We start from the raw sequence: 21154 nt of genomic DNA, 5'->3' as shown, positions 1-21154 counted from the left end.
GTCACTTTGCTGACCAAAATGTACTGTCACCAGTGCTTCAACTGGTAGGCTGCTGATCCAGCTCAACAGGCTAATTGTTCTCAGTGGAGGAGACAGGTTACTGGTAAGCCTTATCAGTCACCAAACATGGAATGAGTTTGGAGACAGGCTGTTGTTACATGACTGTTGATAACATTTTACTGCTAGGCAATGCACGTACCTTTTTATTATGAACAGAATCAAGGTGAGAATCGCTGTTCTACCTTATCCCTACAGGATTTAGCTGAAGTGAAGGCTCCAAGCTGTGGAGATGAACCTGTTGTCTCTGCTTCTTGCTGAAGGAGGGGAGCCATAATCAGCATCTGCTATTTTGGGGAGGGAGGGGGTTTGGTTTTAGGTTTTTTAATTTCAACACTTATCTATCCATCAAAACAGCTTTATGCATTAAGATGTTTGTAAAAATAATTCATGCCAATTCTCTGTGGGCTTCTGCCCTTCCCGTAGTTTTTGCCTCCCCCAAATCTAGGTCCTTGCCTTATTTATTATTGATTAAATAATTAAAACTGCCTGTATTAAAATACTTTGTTGCTGCAAACTGCTACATGTCATAGTGATGGATTGGCAAACAAATGTTTTCAATCATATAGTAATAATTTTAAAAAATACAAATGGGCATTAAATGAATAGCTAGTGAAGTTAAAGGATTGTACAGTCAAAGGTCAGAATAATTGTGGTGCTGTGAGTACTTCTCAAAAGGTTAACTCATCCATTTTAACTTCAGTGGCATTTTGGTGGCCTTTTAGAGAAGCAAGCAGGTCTGTACCAGTGCAACATTAAAATACACTTGACTTGGATTTTAGAATACTTTAGGAGGAGAAGATGAAGGAGTTTGTATATTCAGATTTCCATCTAATTTAACAGCAGTGTCCCTGCGTATTTCTGAAATTCACTGGACTTTCTTGGCAAGCTTTTTGTAGAAAAGGGAGAAATTAGAATTTTCATGATTGCAACTTGAGATTTATTTTCCAGTCAGGGTCAGACCTTATGTTCTTAGGGTAACAGATTTTGGTCCAACAGCCACTAAATCCTTTAAAACTACGAAAAATCATTAACCAGTTGCTCAGCCAGGCCCCATGATCCTTAAGAAAACTACTGAGATTTATTTTTTAAAATAAAGCTACATGAGTAACTGTAGGTCATTTCAAGCTGAATCATTATAAACAATTGTAGATGCTTCTGTTTAGGCTTTTCAGAAGCAAAGCATCAATTAAATTACAAGCAAATGATCAGATTAAACAATGTGTTCATCCTAAGAGATCTTAAGAAGTACATCTGTGTATCTGTTTATAAAGAACAAATTAAGCAACAGGACCAAGAAAGGTCAAAAAATCCTTTAACAACATATACGTTCTCCTTTCCAGTAAACAACTGAATTGGTCTTCTACAGTCACACAAGTCCTGGTCTGGACTGTAGGCAGGCGTAAAGAATCTTTATTTTTAAGATTTAAAGAATTATAGAAGTTGTATTGACACAGATTTCCCCAATATTGACATTTTGTTAAAAGGAACAGATACCGCAGCCAGCTGCAGAGATCTCAATTAGGCCTGAAGGAGAACAAGACGGAAAAGAAGTGAGACCGACAGTTTTCTGAGGTCACAGAATTTCTTGTAATCTCACTGTTGTCTTGAATGATATTTAGAGGCCCTTTCTAAAGTCTCTTTCTGAGCTGTCCTCATTATTTGTGTAATTCCAGTTGTGGTCTGCCTTAAATGTTACTGATATTGCAAGGCTTGGAATGGATTAGTACTGATTACACATTAAATCCGGTATGCATGTCATAATATCAGTGGCAAATAAATTTAAATGCTTGCTGAGACATTTTAATTAGAATTTTGTGTATCATTAAGAACATCTTTGCTTTTGCTCCTTTTTTTCCTAGCTGATATCATCTCTGCCTCACATGTCACCAGGGTCCCAAAATTTGAATCTTTTTCCTGGATAAACGTTGCACTTCTATATATATATATATTTTTAGGGCACTTTTTGAAAGACCGTTCATTCTCATTCCTTGGATGAATGTTGTAGCTACACTGCATGGCAGAAAAAGGCAGTGAATACCAACAGACTGTATAAATCTGCTGTGTTGGGCGATCTCTGACCTTATTTGGCCCTCTCCTCAGCCTGACGATGGGTGAGGTTACAGACCACTGGAAAGCTGAGAATGGTATGAGCTCTTCTGTGTGCCTGATGGCCTCCACCTGTATTTAGCTAGGGCTTCAGGAAGTTGAGTTTGCCTGGGGTAAAAGCATAAGTGCAGCATATGGAGGCACAGAAGCCTGCATGCAAGCAACTTCAGCAGAGAAAGTGATTTTTCCTGCTAAACCAACAGATAAATTAAAAGCCTGTATAAACATCAGGGAAAAGGACATGTGGGAGGAGCCTCTTGACTTAGGGCATCTTGGTCTTCCTAGCTGGGAGGGATCTCTTCCGTCTGAGTTGTTGTAGCCTACCAAGTTCATCCTCATGAGATGATGCTGATGATGTCCAAATCAGCAAATAGCAAGGCAGATCTGTTTATCCCAGGCAGGAAAAAACTCTAAGAAATCTGATTTTTGAATTTTATATGGTAATGGGGAACCCTCTTGGCACCTGTTAGCAAGCAAACCCTAGTTTTAATGTGAAGCTTATTTGCTGTCTTTTCTGTCTTGCACTTCATATTCAGTTAGTGTGTTCCTGAATTTAACCTAATGTTAAACTGAGAATAGCCATTAAAACTCACATCCAAACAGACACAGTGTAATTGCAGTTACGGTAGCAGAACAAGAGATGACTTGTTGAAGGACACTGATTGACTGAGAATCGAGATTTGAGATTTGAGAGGGGGCACTATCAAAGGTGACTAGGATTACAAGAAAAATTGAACATTTGGGAACTACTGACCTGTCAGCCTCATCTTTGTGCCTGGGAAGATCATGGAACAGATCCTCCTAGAAACCATGCTAAAGATTGGGACAGGGAGGTGATTTGAGACAGCCAGCATGGCTTCACCAAGGGCAAGTCTGGCCTGATCAATCTGGTGGCTTTCTGTGATGGATTGACTGCATCAGTGGACAAGGGAAAAGCAATGGATGTTATCTATCTGGACTTCTGTAAAGGCTTCGACATTGTCCCCCATGACATTCTTCTCTCTAAATAGGGGAGATACAGACTTGATGGGTGGACTGTTTGGTGGACAAGGAATTGGTTCGATGGTCACATCTGCACAGTAGTGGTCAACGACTTGACATCTAAATGGAGACTGGTGACAAGTGGTGTCCCTCAGGGGTCCGTACTGGGACCATGTGGAGTCCTGGATGGACGAGAGGGGACATAGTTTGGTGCGCTGAGCAACCCAGGTTCTGATCCGGAGGTGAGCCTTGGGAGCGGCTGACACGGAACCCTGCTGGGAAGGCAGAGCGACGAGCTCGGGACACTGGAGCAGGGGGAACATCACCGTTTCCTGCCACACTGTCACTTCCTTCCTGCCACGTTGCTGTTTCCTGCCACAGTACTGTTTTCACTTCGAGATGCAGCTCTGCACCAATCACAACGAGTTGCAGTAGTTTTGCCTATATATGGGTTGGGGTTTTAACCATTCAGATGCTGTAATAGTTTTGCTATATAAACCTTGTTTTGCTGAGTAATAAAGCTGTACGATCATACTCATATTGGGGTCACATCGTTACAACGGTCCGTTACCCACGCCTACAGGACCAGTGCTGTTTAACGTTTTCATCAATGACATAGCGAAGTCGAGTGCACCCTCAGCAAGTTTGCTGATGACACCAAGCTGAGTGGTGCAGTTGACACGCCGGGATGGGATCTCATCCAAAGAGACCTGGACAATCTGGAGAATTGGGTCTGCGTGAACCTCATGAGGTTCAATAAGGCCATGTGCAAGGTCCTGCACCTGGGTCGGGGCAATCCTCAGTATCAATACTGAGGTACTGGGGGTGAAGGGATTGAGAGCAGCTCTGCTGAGAAGGACTTGGGGGTACTGATGGATGAAAAGCTGGAGATAAGCCACTGATGTGCGCTTGCAGCCCAGAAGGCCAACTGTATCCTGGGCTGCATCAAAAGCAGCGTGGCCAGCAGGTTGAGGGAGGTGATTCTGCCCCTTTGCTCCGCTCTGGTGAGACCTCACCTGCAGTACTGCATCCAGCTCTGGAGCCCCCAGCACAGGAAGAACATGGACCTGTTGGAGCGGGTCCAGAGGAGGGCCACAAAAATGATCTGAGGGCTGGAGCACCTCTCCTTAAACAGGCTGAGGGAGTTGGGCTTGTTCAGCCTGGAGAAGAGAAGGCGGCAGGGAGACCTGATTGCAGCCTTTCAGTACCTGAAGGAGGCCTATAGGAAAGATGGGTACACTCTTTTTAGCAAGGCTTGTTGTGACAGGACAAGGAGTACTGCTAAGGGAGGATAGATTTAGATTAGACATAAGGAAGAAATTTTTTACAATGAGGGTGCTGAAACACTGGATGGGTTGCCCAGAGAGGCAGTGGATGCCCCATCCCTGGAAACATTCAAAGTCAAGTTGGATGGAGCTCTGAGCAACCTGAACTAGTTGAAGATGTCCCTAGCTGACCTCTAAAGGTCCCTTCCAACCCAAAGCATTCTATGATTCTATGAATTGCTGCAGTAAATGAAAGATACTGATTGCATGGGGTGTGTGAAGCTGTATCTGTGTGGTGTACAGTGCAAAGCATCCACACAACCCTGGTGGGATATCATGTCCAGCTCAGCTTTAAGAATCACTGCCTTATTCCACATGAGATTGAAATCTTTGTTAGTTACCATGTTGCAATGAACAGCAATGACATTTGGCTCCCCAAAACTTCATCATTTATCCCTCACTCGGGTTCAGTACCCAGCTATTTTCCCTGCACGATTTTTCTCTATGTCCTACCATCATCACAAAGCCAGCACTCTGCAAAGAAAACTTCATTCTCCCTTCCTCACGCTTCACTGCCAGGTCTTATTTCCAGGTCTCTTGCTGCTGTCCTGTCCTTTCTTCTGAGCTGTCACGACAGGGCAGTTTCCATAATGTTTACTACATTTTTTCTATTACTGAAACTTCACTTTCTTATTTTTCTCACTTATGTCCTGTTTGAATTCTTGAAGACCAAACTTTTTTCTAGCTCCCTTCCCTCACCACATCATACCTGTCTTGAACAGTTGTATTTGCCTTAGTTTTCCTCTCCTGCCCTTCTTGCTGCTTGTCAGTCCTCTCTCCTTCCTGCTTCCTTCATTTTCTGATTTTCTTTCATTTTAGAATAGACTGGAGCAGACTATTTCAATTGGAAGGGACCTACAGCAATCAACTAGTCCATCTGCCTGACCAGTTCAGGGCTGACCAAAGGTTAAAGCACTATTAAGGGCATTGTCCAAATGCCTCTTAAACACTGACAGGCTTGGGGCATCAACCACCCCTTTAGGAAGTCTGCTCCAGTGTTTGACCACACTCTCGGTAAAGAAATGCTTCCTAATGTCCAGTCTAAACCTCCCCAGGTGCAGCTTTGAACCATTCCCACACGTCCTATCACTGGATACCAAGGAGAAGAGCTCAGCACCCCCCTCTCCACTTCCCCTCATCAGGAAGCTCTAGGGAGCGATGAGGTCGCCCCTCACCCTCCTTTTCTCCAAACTAGCCAAATGATGTCTTCATTAATGCTTCTCCTTATATCTTGTCAGAATTAAATCTCCTGTCTACTAACTACACATACTTATCTCCCGTGCCCCTTTTCTCTTTCTGTCTATCCTAAAAATATTCTTCTGCAAGTTCTTCCTCTGTTCCCCTCCTAATATTGTTCTGTTTTGCCTTGTTCTTTTTACATTTCATTAGACTGTGAGTTCCTGTGTCTCACATTTTTTAAAAATCTTTGTTACTCAACACCAGAATATACAACTTTTGCTATTACAATTAAATAAAAATGCTTGGTAGTAGTTAGTATCAACACAGAAATGCAACTTTTTGGCGATAAAGCAGTATTTATCATGTATGTAGCTACTATTCATTTAGAAAACACTTGCAAAAAAGTTGCTGGATAGTAGATTTTTTTTTTCTTCACCAAGTGTACAATTTTGGAACCCTAGGTATTATTAAAGCATATTTCGGTAAAGTGTTTTAAGTTTTGTTTATCCTGCAGCATTTCAGAATCTAAATGTAAAATTTATATACTACATTTTTAAATACTATTAAAATGTCTTCCTGTCAGCTAAAATAAATCATGTTTTAAAAGTATCACTGCAAAAGAAGACAATATCTGTATGCCTCTTTACATATCGGGGGGAAATTTAGATATTACTGTGTGCTGTTTGAACTCTATTTGTATATGCATTGTAAAGTACTGTACAGCAAGTGCTAACGTAACCCACAGAGGCCTGTAATTAATGAAGTATTTTAGTCAGGACAGCAAAATTTGCCTCTCATGAGGTACAACAATTTGTTTTAACACCGCAGTCCAGTGCAACAAACCCCAACACAATACCAAGAAAAGATGCTGGAGCTGCCTAGATGCACCACCTTGCACAACCTGTGGCAGTGTAGCTTGGATTAAACCTCATGCGAGCACGGCTAATTTACTCTGTTACTCTTGTATTTGCTCAAAAAAGGCTGGCTCATGGCACAGCCATAACCTTCAAAGTGTTCCTCAGTATAAGACAAAAAAAGTTTCCATGTATTCAGATGACTTTTCAGTCTCTCAAAACAGACATTCCTGGACCCTGGGGGGAATGGAGCTAGTTGCTGTAAATCTGAAGGGCCTGTACTCAAGCTAATACAGTGAGGCACAGCAAGAGTATTGCCTAAGCAAGGCAGACTTACATCCAGCTGGCTCAGAGCACAGGCAGAATGGGCCCAAGGTTGCCTCTGGGAGACCCAGCCATCTCATTCTGTGTATTACCCTCACTTAATAACACGCTCAGATCATGACTATACCTCAGGTCAGATGGGCCTAAGCAGGAGGGAGAAAAGGAAAAAGGAAGTTTCTTAATCAGTGTCTTGGATGCATGGCTGTGCTGATACAATGGTAATGCTTCTGGTCTCTGAGGCAGCTACAATTACTTTGCATCTTTCTGTAACAGGACTATGCTATATAAACAGACCTGCACTCCACACAGCATTCAGTCTAATTTGGTATTTGGTGTACTATATACTTACCAGCTTAAGGTAGTAGCCAGCTGTGTCACATCTGTTTAATATCTTGTTAGGGGTCATGGGTTATCATACTGGAACATTTCACTTCACAGTGCAAATTAGTCTGTGACAGAAGTAGTAGTGCCATTGCCCTTCCTGAAATGCCAGTTAAGAACATCTTCTATGCCATTCTAGAACAAGTCACGTTTTGCATTAGCAGTCTCAGTTACCTCACAGCAGTACTTTTCTATTTGATAATTTCTCATTTTTCTCAAACGGATAATGGAAAGGGTGATTCTGTGACAATGTGATTCCTGACACCCTTTGAAGGGAAAAATGGAAATGCTGGTGTTTACTGTAGGTGAAGATGTGCCTAAGTCTTAGTCTCTTAGTGCAAGACAAAGAGTTTTATGTTTGCCACAGAATACTTAGATACAGCACACTGGCAATTGCTTCATTGAAAGATCATCTCTAAAGAAACTGATGTAAAAAGAAGACTGGGTCGAGTTCTTTACCTGAACAACCTATGGATCATTCTGTGTATTTGAAATGCAGAGTACAAATGGAGATAACATTTCCTGTTGCGAGCTAAAAAAACCACACAGTGAAATATCTGAACACTAAAGCTATGTGAAAAATTAATTTTTCACAGCTGTAAGTGGAGGTATGAAGGAGAGAACAACTTGGTTTAGATTAAATGCTTTTACTCAGAACAAAATAGAAAATCAAAAGTTTTGATACCAGACTAGTATATATTAGAAAATTGTAGACATGACAGACTGCATTTTAAAAATACCTGCAATAGAATTTTGGAAGGGAGGGAACAGAAGAGATCATTTCAACCCCTCTTTTAGCATTTTACTTTGAAATACTTGGACAATTACAGAGGGCAAGAGACAGAGTATGACTGTCAGACCTCGGAATTGGAATATGGAGTGAGTATGAAATTATACCTTCAAAATGAAATGAGTATTAACAGACAGAAAAGAAAGACACTGCTCTAAAATAGTAGCATGGTGGCTAAGGTGATGTCTGTGAGAGAAAGAGGTGACGTCAAATTAAGGTAGTGGAGAGAACTGAACATTTTTTCCTACAGTTTGGCTGACGTCCAACTAATGAGTTGCCTAGTTCAAAGACACACAGGTATTTGTTTGGGGGGGGTTGGGCAGGGGGGTTGACAATCATGAATCTGACATATCAGTAGTTTTGTTTTCCTTGCAAAAACAATGAGATGAATTTTAGGTTGCAATTCAGATGTGGTCGGAGACTAGAATGAAGTTTCTGATTTGGCTGAAAATTCTCACCCAGCTTTATTGGGAATGACTGATATGCAACATTTTAGTGTTTTTCATAGTTTGTCTGTATAGCTCCTTTCAAAATTTTATTCTTCATCTTGACTGATTTTTTTTACTTTTTTCTGTCAACTACTGCGTCAGATATATGGCATGTTTTTCCTTTCTGTGTGTAAATATTCTTCCCCCATATTAATAATGTGTTTCAGCCTTGGCTCCCTGGTTAAATCTGTTTGGTGAAAGAGCGCTAGCGTTAAATCTTATTATTAAACTGGAGATTAGTGAAGTTAGATGGTGTTTTGGATTTGTTACATCTTTTCAGAAATCCTTTTTAGTTGGTCTAACAGCGTAAGTTGTGTTACTGATTAATTATAGTGATGGAACTGACACTACAGCTATCATTGGGAAGGTACTTTGTGTTTAAAGATCATCTCCTTTCAGGCACTTAAAATCTTTCTGTCTGTAAAATGCTATTCTGAAATTTTTAATTTTCCATCTTTCAGCTCACAAGCAGGGTTCTTTATGTTCTTGAGTGGCTTAAGGCTTCTTAACTCCATCTTCTCCCCACAGATAGCATAGGGACAGCCAAAATCCATTTCTCCTCATTCCATCCACTACGTACAGTTCTACATATTTTAATCGGTTTTCAGCTAAAAGAAAACAGATTTTACAGAAGAACAAGGATTTTTTATGAGTCTGAAGAAATGTATTTTAGAATAAAAGTAGCATATTCAGCATGGCACTCAGAGAGGTAGGTTAGGCCAATTATCCCATGGATAGACAGCCATAAGTGATAGAATGGGTTTTCCATGACCGTGGCTCTGTTAAACTCCATGTTTGGAATATAACTTCACAGAAATGTGTACCTGCTGCAGGCTGATTTAGAATGAGATGTAAAAAGTCATACATCTTGAGCTTAATGCAGGATTCCAGGAAATGAGCAAATGCAGATGATCCGTAGAGACAAATTATTTCTCCAGCTCTCAACTCCTAACCGTCCAGTCTGACAAGCCAAGATACCACTACAGTTACTTCCTTAAAAAGGTTTAATCTTGAGATATTTTGCAGGACCAGCCTGCTCAGTCTTTCCTCTGGAGGACCCTGAGTGCAAAGGAATCCTAAGATAGCTATTTTTCGTCAGTACAAGGTCTTACTTACACTGCTGGAGCACATAAAGGAGGCCAAGATGTCATTAACTACTGACATTTATGATCTACAAAGTAGCTTCTGCAGGTGTATTGCTACATTTCTGTATGGTCTTACTGACTTCTGGTCAAATTCCATCAGGATCTTCCAGCTGACTAAGCTGTTGGATTTTTAGGAGTTGGATTTCTTAATTCTATCATTGTAGAGACAAAAATATAATCCTTTTCTAAGGTACAGAACTGCTCTATGATTACCATTTTGATACTGAAGAAGTTAGCCTGCATCTCTTGCCTCCCTTCTTCTTAGATAACAGCTAATCAGCGCCATACAGCATACAGTTCAGTGGTCCTTCGATTCCTCTATCCATTAAGCACAAGACACTCGTGTAAAGATGAAGAGTCCTTGTGCTTCATTTGCACAAATTACCTGCAGTGATGTTAACTGGACAATGTGGGCATTTAGGAGCTCAGCAGAGTCAGTCCCTCTGGGCTGAAGGACGTACACACCTTCACGTTGAGACTCTCATCGCATGAAGGTTCGACTGCTGGGAGGCATATGATTCACCCTCAGAACTAGTGGCAGTTTTTGAGGTTAATTGTGTTTAATTGAATCTGACTCTGCATTTTCAGATAAACCATGCAATATGTCCATTTGAATTTGCTATTAAACTTCTAATTCTTGGTTTTAAAAAGCCAAAGAAATTGCATGAGAGAAAGTCCTGCATTGTAATTACTGCTGGCATTTCAATAGAGTAAGGAAATTCAAATCCTCTTTCAAAAGATAAGGGTTTTTTTACAGAAATTTGGCCATAATGTGTATATATAAATTTAACTCATAGCAGAAATAGAAAAGCTTGAAGATATTATTACTGGTGTGTTTTTAGACATAAAAGAAACCTTATGGGAAACACGAAGACATGACACTAAAATATATCATAAGAATGTAAGAACATAAAATTAGACAAAGGACAGAGTTGTTTTTTTTCAAGTACCTTGACTTTGGAAAAAAAGAATGTACTGAGCTATACTATCTGTATGCATATGTATAAGCATTCATGCAGTCATACATATAAATTACTTCTGCCTTCCTCAGTAAATACATTTTAATGAACTGCCACCATGGAACCTAGAGGTAAAATTCGCATCAATTTGAATGGCAGTGGAATCAGACCTTAGCTGTACTTTGTCATACATATTTTCCAACTTCAGGCATTAGGATCAGGGATGTATGTTTATAGTGAATTATTTCTGCATTGTCATAGCCTTGGAACTCCGTTTAGCATTATACTGAAGTGTTTGATAATTATTATCACTGTTGCTTCATTTGAAGCTTGAAGGAACGTTTTCAAAAGATAAAGCCGGTGTGACTCCGCACACTTGCAGCCGCCTGCCTGTTCCATGCACACAGGCCCTCCTGCATGTGACAAATACCTGTTTGCTTGCACAGCTGAAGGCTAGTGAAAAGGAATCCCTTGCACCTTCCTTCCTACCTGAAAACAAAACAATTATCAATGTTTAAGGAAACAGGAAGCCTATGGCAAGTTCTACTGCTGTAGGGAGGGAGACAGTAAACCTACAGAAAAGGGCTATGGAAAGTTGTACTGCAATGCTTTTGGGAGTCTATTTTACTATCTAGGAAATAAAGCTACTTAAAAGAAACTACCAATTAAAATAAAGGCTCAAAATGTGTACCCTTTCTGCTATTCCAGTTGCTATATACTAGTCTAGCCATTTAAAGTCCATTTCCTTGTGTTCTTCACATCATCTTCACATAGGCAAGTCTCATATTCTGTTCATCATCTAGAATTAGAATTGCCGAATGGGGTCAAAGCGGGTTTGTTTTCTTCAAGCACTTGACAGCACTTAGCGTACCTTATTTCCCCATTTTCATGTGTGGTGAATAAAATCTTATTGTCTTTGTGTTAAACGAGAGGTAAATTTAATTAAAATTTTTAAATACATAATTCTAAGATTTTGCAGGGGAGCTCGAGCAGGGGACCAGTATTTGCAGGAACTGTTTTGCTTGCGCAATACTCTCTCTTAACCCTCCAGGTAGATGTTGCCTCAATGCAGTGAAAAAATGACATTTATGCGTGTTACCATGGCATCATCACTACTTGAAAATGTTTGTAGCAGTCGCGTTTTATCTGTGACAATCCAAGAAGGTGAGGTTGTAGGAAGAGAGAGCGTGCTTTGCGAAAACCAGCTGATATGGCTGGGTAAAATAGATGTGCTTTTGGGAACAGAAAAATTTCTGGGTTTATTTTTTTTCCAACTATGTGAGTTGGTCCAATAAAATACATTCTCTCTGCCTACAAACTTTGCCTCACTTGTAACAATTAGGTCACAACTCACGTTTGATAAGGAGAATTCCCAGCAGTGCACGTTAATTTATAGCAAAGGGTAGTGTTTTGACTCTCTGAGCATGCCTTATGTCATGTTATTAGATTGATAATAATAGGGATATATTAAAAGGTGCTGTGCTAGATATCAAGAGGAAAGTTTTCTAGGGAGTAGAATTTAAGTGAAAGCTGACAAGGTGCCACTTTATAAGAAGTAAAATCAGACCCATAATGTCCATTAATGTAATTCAGCTACAATGAGGAGAAAATGGACTGACTTCAAGTTATTTATCAATAATTAGGTTTTAGTGAATAGAAGAGTAATGCAAGGCTACTCAAAGTAATTACAATTATTTTCCTACCAAGGCCTGTAATTTTGTTTTACATTGTGCATGCCAGAACTATCAAGGTTTCTTTTTAAACTTTTACAGTGCCTACCTCAAAGGTACCATTCTTTAGCGCCAGCACAAATTACACTAGATTTTACATTTGCAGGCTGGTGCATGATAGAGATTGAATTTCTTTTTTATCCACAGGTAATCATCATCCCCTTCAAAAATTGCATTGTTGATGCTTATGTATCAAGAAAGTTTTATTACTGTCTCCCAGTCATGTTGATGGTTGAAGCAATTCATCAACAGTGTGCTTATGCACTCTTTCAAATTAAGCAATCTGTTACATTAATTTTCATGCAGAACAGGAAAAATGACAGATTTTATTTTCCAGTTTTGTAAATGATTCTAGAATCCTGGTGTAAAAAGCATTTATGATCACAGTGGAAAAAAATTTGAAAAGAAAGCAGAATTTTAACAAAATGTTGCATCTGGAGAGCTCTGTTATAATTCTGGAATATAATTAATCAACCAGTTTTGGACATCTAGAAGCCAAAAGAGAAATCAGAGGTATAATTTCAAAATATAAAAGCTATATGGAAATTTCCCAGGGGCTTGTATAGAGGTACAATTGAATCTTGAATTTTCATTTTAATTGAATACTTGCTCAATATGCATTCAAAAATCAAAATGTTTTTCTGCCCTTTCTCAAAGGCCATAGCAACAACAGCCCACAAACTGAAGCCTTTCAATGTGAGCATTCATATTTCTCAAAAAAGGTTGCTGTTATCTGGCATAGACTCAAACATACTATGCCAAGGCTCTAAACTATTTCTGCCTATTTTCCAAATTGAAATGATAAAAACTATACCTTTTTGGGATGGAGATTCTGTTGCATCTCTAGATGCATGAACAAGAAGCTTCTAATCCTTATGCCCTGTTGTCTTATGCAACAGGAGAAAGGCTGGTGATGTAAAGAGGTGTCTACATGATTTTTTTATTATCTCTAAATTCGAGTGTAATTACTGAAGAAGCAATAGTGCACAGGAAAAAGAAAAACCTAACTGGTCTTCATTTGTAGCTGATGCAGTTCTAAAAATAGTTTTCTAATGTACACATATGGTTAGAAAAAGACGGAGAAATGCAGACAAAACCAACCTGAGGCCCTTCAACAGTGGAGGAAAGCAGGCTGTTGTCTGGGAATGGCAAAGGTCAGTGTTGCAACACTGGCAAAGCAGGGCTCCGGCAGTGAGGAGAGAGGGGAAGGCGTGGAAGGGATGCAAAGATTTGGGGAATTGTCTAGGAGGGCTCAGTGCATGTCAGGACAAGTGAAAGGGGGCTGATCAGTATGGCTTCCACTTCTCCCTTTCTCTGTACAGAGACTGCAGCCTGCCCTGTTTCTGAGAACCTCTTCTTCCTTCCCCCCAGGCAGGCTGGATCTCACCCTGCAGCAGGCAGCATGAGGCAGGGTTAGTTACTACAGCGGTTAACATGAGCCCGTGAACTGTAATCAACTTTCTGCTGTAGCAGAAGATGATGAAATGCCATGACGAAATCCATTCCTACGGACTCCATTCTCAGCGCCCAGGCTGCGCCTGTGGGGTGCAGGGGCGAAGGGACCACAGAGCATGGTGAGAAGGTCCCAGGAAGCAGGGCTTTCTGCTTCTGCCACTGCCGCCAACAGTACCTGTGTGCCACCACCATGGGTAACTGTGGCTCCTCCTTGCTGAAAGGACACAAGGGCCCAGAACGTCAGCAGAGGAGGGTTATGCAAGTAGGGAGCAAGTGTGGAAAGCCAGCACCCATTTCACCTAGCAGGCGCAAAGGCAACAAGCTTTCAAGCAAGCAGCTGACTGCTCTGTGTCGACAGCTGACCCTGTCCCTGCAGCTTTTTACACTGGGGAAGTTTGCAAATCTATTTGTCCTGTCATTAAAATGCTCACAAGTGTTAGCTATGTATTTGGTTTCTAAAGAAATCAGAGCTGTGCCAAAGAAATTTTGGTGGCCTTTAGCTTCAGTACTCTATGTGCAGTAAAATCTGACTTGTCTGATAAACATAAATTTATCCCTAAGAAATGTAAATGAAGAGAAAAATGGGCTGGGGCTTTGCAATATTTCTCTTCCTTCCCTCTTGTCCTTAGAACTACCACAATTAAGAGGCAGACCTTAGCTTAATTGTTTTGGTGTCATGTGATCCTGTACCCCCCTCCTAATTTTTATTTGGTTAGTGTGTTTTGCTGGTTCTGGTTTCCTAGGATTTTATCTACTTCTGCCACAAATGTAAACACTTTGTCTTCTTCTGTATTAGGCGTGAATGTTTTCTGGAGATACTACATGAAAAGGTGCATGAAATCTGATACTGGCATAAAGCCCTTGCCAGGGGCATCTTCAGTGAAAGCACTGTGTTTTCTATAATGCGTATTTCCAGAGGATCTTTTACGGTGCTTATTCCTGCACAGGAATTTTCTACAAAAATATAAATTTTTATAACTTGGTACCAGAAATGACTATGATTTTCAAAGAAGGCTGAAGATCATGGCTCAGTGATTCATTCATTTATCCATTCTGCACAGCAGTTTGTGGCATGCCCTGAAGTTGGAGCAGCTGGATTAACTTTTGCCAACATACGTGAAGGCACATACTGTTCTCTCCACCCGCGAATCTGTAAAAGCATGTGATTTTCATAGTATGGAGTAGTTAAAATTTAGCAGTTTTTCTCTTGTCTTTTGAAAAGATTGACAAGATCAAGCTTTTAATTTTCCTTTTTGTTGCCCAGTTTTCCTATACTTTGTGTTGTAATATCACAGAAAAACTGCAAAACAGCTATTGCTGGGCAGAATAGAACCACAGGAAAAAAAACATTTCTGTCATGAGCATGAACCTGAATTAGTTAACCCAGTCTTAATCAGGCAGGATTCGATCCTTTAGTCCTTGTGACTTTCACAGAGGTTTTACATGCGGCAAACAGCCTGCTCTTCAACGCTTGGATATTTGATTTGAAACATCTGTCCTACCTGAATAATAGACCAGATGTGCCATGTTACCATAAAATTCTATTTCATAACAGAGTAAAATAAATTGCAGCAAGAACTCTGACTCTGTGAAAGCCAAGCCGTTTACTGAAGCGTATGAATCTATAGTTATCTGAAAATATGAAAATGATGGTCTTAAATACACCCGACTTAATATACTTGTAACTTTTAGAGGTATAAGTTAATTGAACACCACCATGCATTGGGACTTGCTGCGAAAATCCTCACGACATCTATAGAGCCAGCTGAAACCATTCGTATATGGTTTCTTGGTGCTGCATGGAGATTCTAGCTCAAATCGTGAAGCAAGCTGCCTATTAGTGAGGCTAGTTATTTCACCTACAGACCAAAGCTATACGTCTTCCAGTTTTGGAGCCAGATGAGCAGCTAGCTGAGATTTCTTTGCTTAGAATCTGTGATGAGGAGTGTGTATCCTTGTTGTCCTGGAAAGAACCTTAAGCTGGTCCTAAAGGTTGTCACTCAGTTCTGCCTTGAGGAAGACAACACTAGGTTTGGTCCAGTGGCTTATTTAGTGGAGTCACTAAAACTTTTGTTTAATGGCAGTTTTTTAATAAAAAATTGAAAATATTTAAACCTGTGAATTCATATTCACAAATGTGAAACACTATAAAGAAATTAGAGATATCTACATGCAAATACTTTGTTATTTTGTACCATGGTTCTTTCTTATTTTAGTCCATTAACACTACTGGAATTGCAAAAAAGAATTTACCCCAGCCTGGTTAATTCCTCTTTCTGTAGTCAAAGGCATAAGGTAATTGTAAGATGAACAATTTTATATATTTTGCTGCATCTTATTTAACTTACAGGGGCAGTTAGACATACCAGCATGTGAGAAAGCCGCCTTCTTTTATAATAGTTTCTTAGGAGGGAAAACTGTTGCATAAATTGTCAGCAGTTGAGGCAGCCATGGGTGAAATGGCCTTTCTTATTAAATGTCACAAGATTTAATGTCACAGTATAATTGGGATAGAAGGATAATTGAGCTGAGCTAAGCTCAACATGTCTTTTTCTGCTAACATGTTATTAATCTACAAAAGAGTTAAAATATGTTTTAGAAAGGCCCTATTCACTTGAAAATTGTTGGCTCATACAAAAAAATTAAACTATTTTATTGCAGAGCTCATGAACAACAATTTTGGTTTTCCTTCACAGAGAATTTAGCTTGTAAGTAAAGTATACAGCAGAATGGAGCACAATAAGGAATTCATGAAACATGTGGCTTTAAAGATATATATTTTTTTAAAACAGCAAAAACCTTCATATATAGCACCCAAACACCATAACACTAGTAGTAACTGGGAACAGATTTCCATTTGAAGTCCCAGCATTTAGCCCTCATTTGAGAATTTTCTTTCAGTAATTTGACTTCATTTAACAAATAATTTATTGATCTAATAATTTCATAGAGAGTTATTAGTTTACTACAACTAACCAAGTCACTGAAGAAGGTCTTTTCTGTCTTAGTAAAAGAGCAGTGCAGGACATAAAATACACTGTTTTATCTTGAAATTTTAGATTTTTCCATTACCTTTCAAGTAAAATACAATAGCAGTGGAGAATACTTTTGCAGACTTCATTACATTTCTGATGGTTTCTTTTTGAAATGTAAAAGCATTTTTTCATAGCAAGGGTTATATATTTATGTCATTTTTAGTAAGAAGGTGATTCACATGAGAACGATGACCGAAATTCTGAATTGGTGTTCCAAAGGTATCTATTTTGAAATAATATTTTTTCATTAGGTTTTTTCCAAATATTTTGTTTTTCCAGCTGGAAGATGTAAAACAAGTAAAAGAGACTATAATAAACATGCACAAAATATACTGTCAGTATTTGGGTCCACCTTGATGTTTTCTGCAGAAGCATTCTGTCTTTCACAACACAGGGTGTCTACCAGCTTTTGTCATTTAGAATCAATTAGAAAGTTGAAAAAAAATGCCCTATAGCTCTTTGTTATGGTTTCTCATTTGAAAAAAATGTTGGGAAACAGTTAAAACACATTTCTCTCATGCTTTATGTCAGCTTACTTATTTCCAAATGGAAAACAGCTACTGTATTTGTTATCTTTTAAAGGGATGATGTCTTTTCGCTCAGGAAGCACTCTTACCACGGAATGATTTTCCAGCACAAATGCTGCAACTTCTATACTAAAAAGTCAGAAATGTTTCTAACCAGAAATGTTTTCCAATGAAATTGTACTCTTTAAACAAAACAAAAAACCTGCTTTCACTGAAAACTGAAGACAAGTGCCACTTTGCTGTGATTCAAAGGGTTACAAAGTCTGCATGAGTTGGGGCACGAAGTTGTGATTGTTTTCTTCATCAGTACGAATATATGAAGGTTTTTATACCCAATAACATGAAGTACTTAGGAAGCTAAATCTTTACATATGTTTTAGAAAATCAAGTCTTAGAATTTAAGAGTACTGACTCTAATTTTAAATGTAAAATAAGAGAAGGTTATGCAAGTAATATATGCTTTGTATTCTTCCCTCTCAAAGAAAATAAACAGAGTGCTTATACTAGTTAATCGAAATAATAACAGACAGTGGGAATGCTTAGAATGAGGTGCAAATTCACTCAGTTTCCAGATCTTTTTGCCCGTTTAACCATTTCTTCACTAATTGTGTTCTGCAAAGTTTATCACATTACCTCAATCTATATTCAAGCTCTGAGTTTACAAAATGTCTTAGTCGTACAGAATAGCTCAAATAAATTTCAGAGAACTTCAAAATACTGTCCTTTCTAAAGTGGCCACAATAGAAAAATATGAAAAAAATAGTTCTATCTGATAGTATTTGCAAGAGAGATTTAGCATGAAGAAATTCTTCTTTCAAAGTAAAAAGTTAGTATTCTAGTTAAAGGGCTTCTCTTCTAATTCTTGCTTCCAAGAGGAAGTAATCAAAGACAACCAGCCAGTCTGACAGCACTTAATTCTATGCTTTCTTTATATAGTAGCAGTTCAGATGTGTTCAGGCCCCCAAGGAAGTGAGAGGGCAGGCAGAGCTAGGAGAATCGTACAACAAAAAGCTATGTATTACTCTGTTGAACTGTAGTGCAGCCCCTCCATCTGTCAGTGGAGTAAGCACAGCTCAGCTGTTTATAGGGTGAAAGAACTGAATGCAGCCAACCTTATTCTTAAATGAATAATTTAAAGGTGATTATTCTGAGAAATGCACATTTAAGAGGAATTCTGTCTGTCTTGTTGAGCTGCCAGACAGTAGCCCAATGTTTACACATACTTTGTCTAGGATTCCTAGTTCTACTAAAACTAGCTGAGGGGAAATCTCAGATAGCACTGTAATGTAAATTGATGTAGTTCACTCTGAAATGTTGCACAGCTGAAACTCAGAACTGTACCTGTCTGCAGAAGAACCATATGGCAAATTCTGGTGTTTCCAGGCACTGATAAATTTCTGTGCGGTTCTGCTGGTACTTGCAACCTAACATTAGAGAGGATAAAGAACTTTGCTTCAGAGAAACAGAAAAATATTAGAAGTCAGCTCTTTCATTACAGCTGTCGAAAAGATTCCTTAAAATATTTTAGAACTTGTCTTTTTCCCGCAAACATATTCTTCTTCTTAATAGAAAAAACACAATGTTCTTTGACTTTTTTCCAGTTTTGAGGGCTGCTGTTTGCTTGCTTCTTCTATAAGGGAAATAAGTTTTGGGCCAACTTGTCTCCTTCTGAATTCAAGAGGAAGAGCCTTCATCAAAGTCAAATCCAAATGAATTATAGACAAGGGTTTTTCTGGTTCTTTTTTTAACCTCAGAACAATATAAATATTTCATACAAATTGTTTGCACTGGAAAAGAGAGGAGGAGGAAGTCAAGGTGAATTTGTCCTATAGGAAGGAGAAAGATCACAAAATACCTCAGCAGTTGCTCTTCTGTGAAATAAGGGAGACAAAGTAAGAGTTGCTCTCAGAATTAAATTAATGCTAATTAAGCTCACTATCTAGCATGAGAAAAAAGCCTTTTATTCTACTGGGTTTTTATCATTGCTGACAGTCATACAAATCGTAAGATAAAGCCTGCTCTCTAGCAGAAACAATTTGTAACTGATCTAGGCATATCAGGTAAACTTACCAAAGCAGACAAAAAACTTTAGAAAAAATTATTTCTTGAAAGTTGCACTAGTTCTGCATCTGAAAAAGCATCTGGGCCTTCTTTTGTTTGATGGTGTGTTTTTTTTTGGTTGTATGCTGACATAACTGCAGTTGTCTACAGTATTACAAAGGTTTTAAGTGGCCATACTCAGTTTCCAAAATTTAAAGTACCTCTTAGAGCTCATTCTCTAATATACTTTTGGAACCAGATATGAAAAGAGAAAATAAGATGCCTTAAAAAGCTTATTATAAGAGGATTTCCATTTTGCAAGAATTGATCCCAATTTTTCTCAGAACGTCATATTTGCTCAGAACTAAAAAAATTTGAAAAATGTCTGGATCTCTTGGGAGAGACAACCTGTCAGGAGTCCAGACAAGGCATCCCATGAATCTGATTTCCATTCAGTCAAAATTCATGAAATCCAAAATGCTGCAGGAAAATACTTCTGGTTTATGAAAACAGATGTTTTTGAGAAAACATTTCACTGGAGTATTTCCAAACAGTTCTGTTTATCATGATAAACAAGATGTCTGGGCATAATTTACTCTATGCGCATAGGGATCACCAATATTGCTAGTAAAAATGGGCAAAACACAATTGTTCTCTTCAGTGTGCACATTTAAACACTAGCTATCCAATTAAGTCTGGGCAAAGGATGATAATACCCTCCTTAACTTTCCAGGATGAACGAATTCAAGTGTTACATTCCTAGCACTGACAGTGCTCCAAGGCTGGTTAGTTGACTCTTGGCAAGACTGTTAGTTTCAGGCAAATGTAAGCAAAATTTAGATAGAATGACTGATTTCATTGATTAGCGAATCATTTAGTTATAGTAGTATGTATAGCCTCTTGCAGGAGTGAACGAACAGTCTTTCATTGAGAGGAAAGGGCATACTCGTCAGTGTTAGGCACAAAGAAATAGTTCTGGCCACTGATGCAATCAGTGAACATCAAGTCAGGTGCCACCTGGAATAAAAGTCAGGCCTGCAACTCCCTGTCCAGTATGCCAAGACCTGCTTTGACTAGTGTTCAGAAAAACTTTTAAGTGTGTGAGTGTTATGAATCCATGTTCTCCTAAGCTAAAACCACAAAATTTAATTTTGCTCCTCAGGAGACTGAACTGCAAGTGCACAAAGTAATTAACCATTAGCAACTGATGTATGTTATAGTGCTGGAGAAGAAACTGCAGAGAGTATAGAACAATTATCTCCTGCTAGTAAAGCTCAGAGGAGCTTTTGCCTGCTTATTAAATGTAAGTTATAGAAGGTAAGAAGGACGAGTCAGAGAAGGCAAATGCTGGAAATCCATGCACCTGATAAGCATAACAATGATGTGAATACAGAAGCTCTAATATAGACCTCTGTAGGAAACTTCTTAGTATTGTGTGGTCTTTCCTGCTGTGAAATTATATCAAATACTGATGAGCCTTCTACTGAAAACTGTAGCCAAACTCTTCTTTATTTTTTCGTGTGTAAGGCAGGAGTAGAAAAGAAAGAATTTTTAACAAAGGTAGTGTAGACTAAAACAATCCTGCTTCTTGTGAAGCTCAGGAATGAAGTCACAAAGTGCAAGAGTAACAGCAGCAATAAAATGTTTTTTATTTCCTCTAATAATCAGTTTAAAGTCTCCAGAACTACAGTCATAACATACACTTAGAATTAGTAAATAAGCAGAAAATCCCAAAACTCTAAAAAGCCATAGCTTTTAGACTAAAGGTAAAAGAT

At 38.9% G+C, this 21154-nt stretch overlaps 1 protein-coding gene across 20 annotated transcripts in view; it reads right to left on the bottom strand.

The window, feature by feature from the left end:
• The window catches only part of B3GALT1 (beta-1,3-galactosyltransferase 1), a 224801-nt gene that overhangs the window by 93717 nt on the left and 109930 nt on the right, over window positions 1–21154 (bottom strand). For 4 of the 20 annotated variants that reach the window (XR_012765045.1, XR_012765046.1, XM_075430738.1 and 1 more), the window contains one exon: window positions 18681–18763. The exons of the other annotated variants lie outside the window; for them this stretch is intronic. The gene's annotated coding sequence lies outside the window, so the exon portion shown is untranslated. The remainder of the gene's footprint in view (window positions 1–18680; window positions 18764–21154) is intronic. 20 annotated transcript variants of the gene reach the window in all.

The sequence above is a fragment of the Opisthocomus hoazin genome, chromosome 9 (genome assembly GCF_030867145.1).
Source record: "Opisthocomus hoazin isolate bOpiHoa1 chromosome 9, bOpiHoa1.hap1, whole genome shotgun sequence".
NCBI lineage: Eukaryota > Metazoa > Chordata > Aves > Opisthocomiformes > Opisthocomidae > Opisthocomus > Opisthocomus hoazin.
The sequence above is the reverse complement of the archived record's forward strand: the minus strand, read 5'-3'. Positions and strand labels throughout refer to the sequence as shown.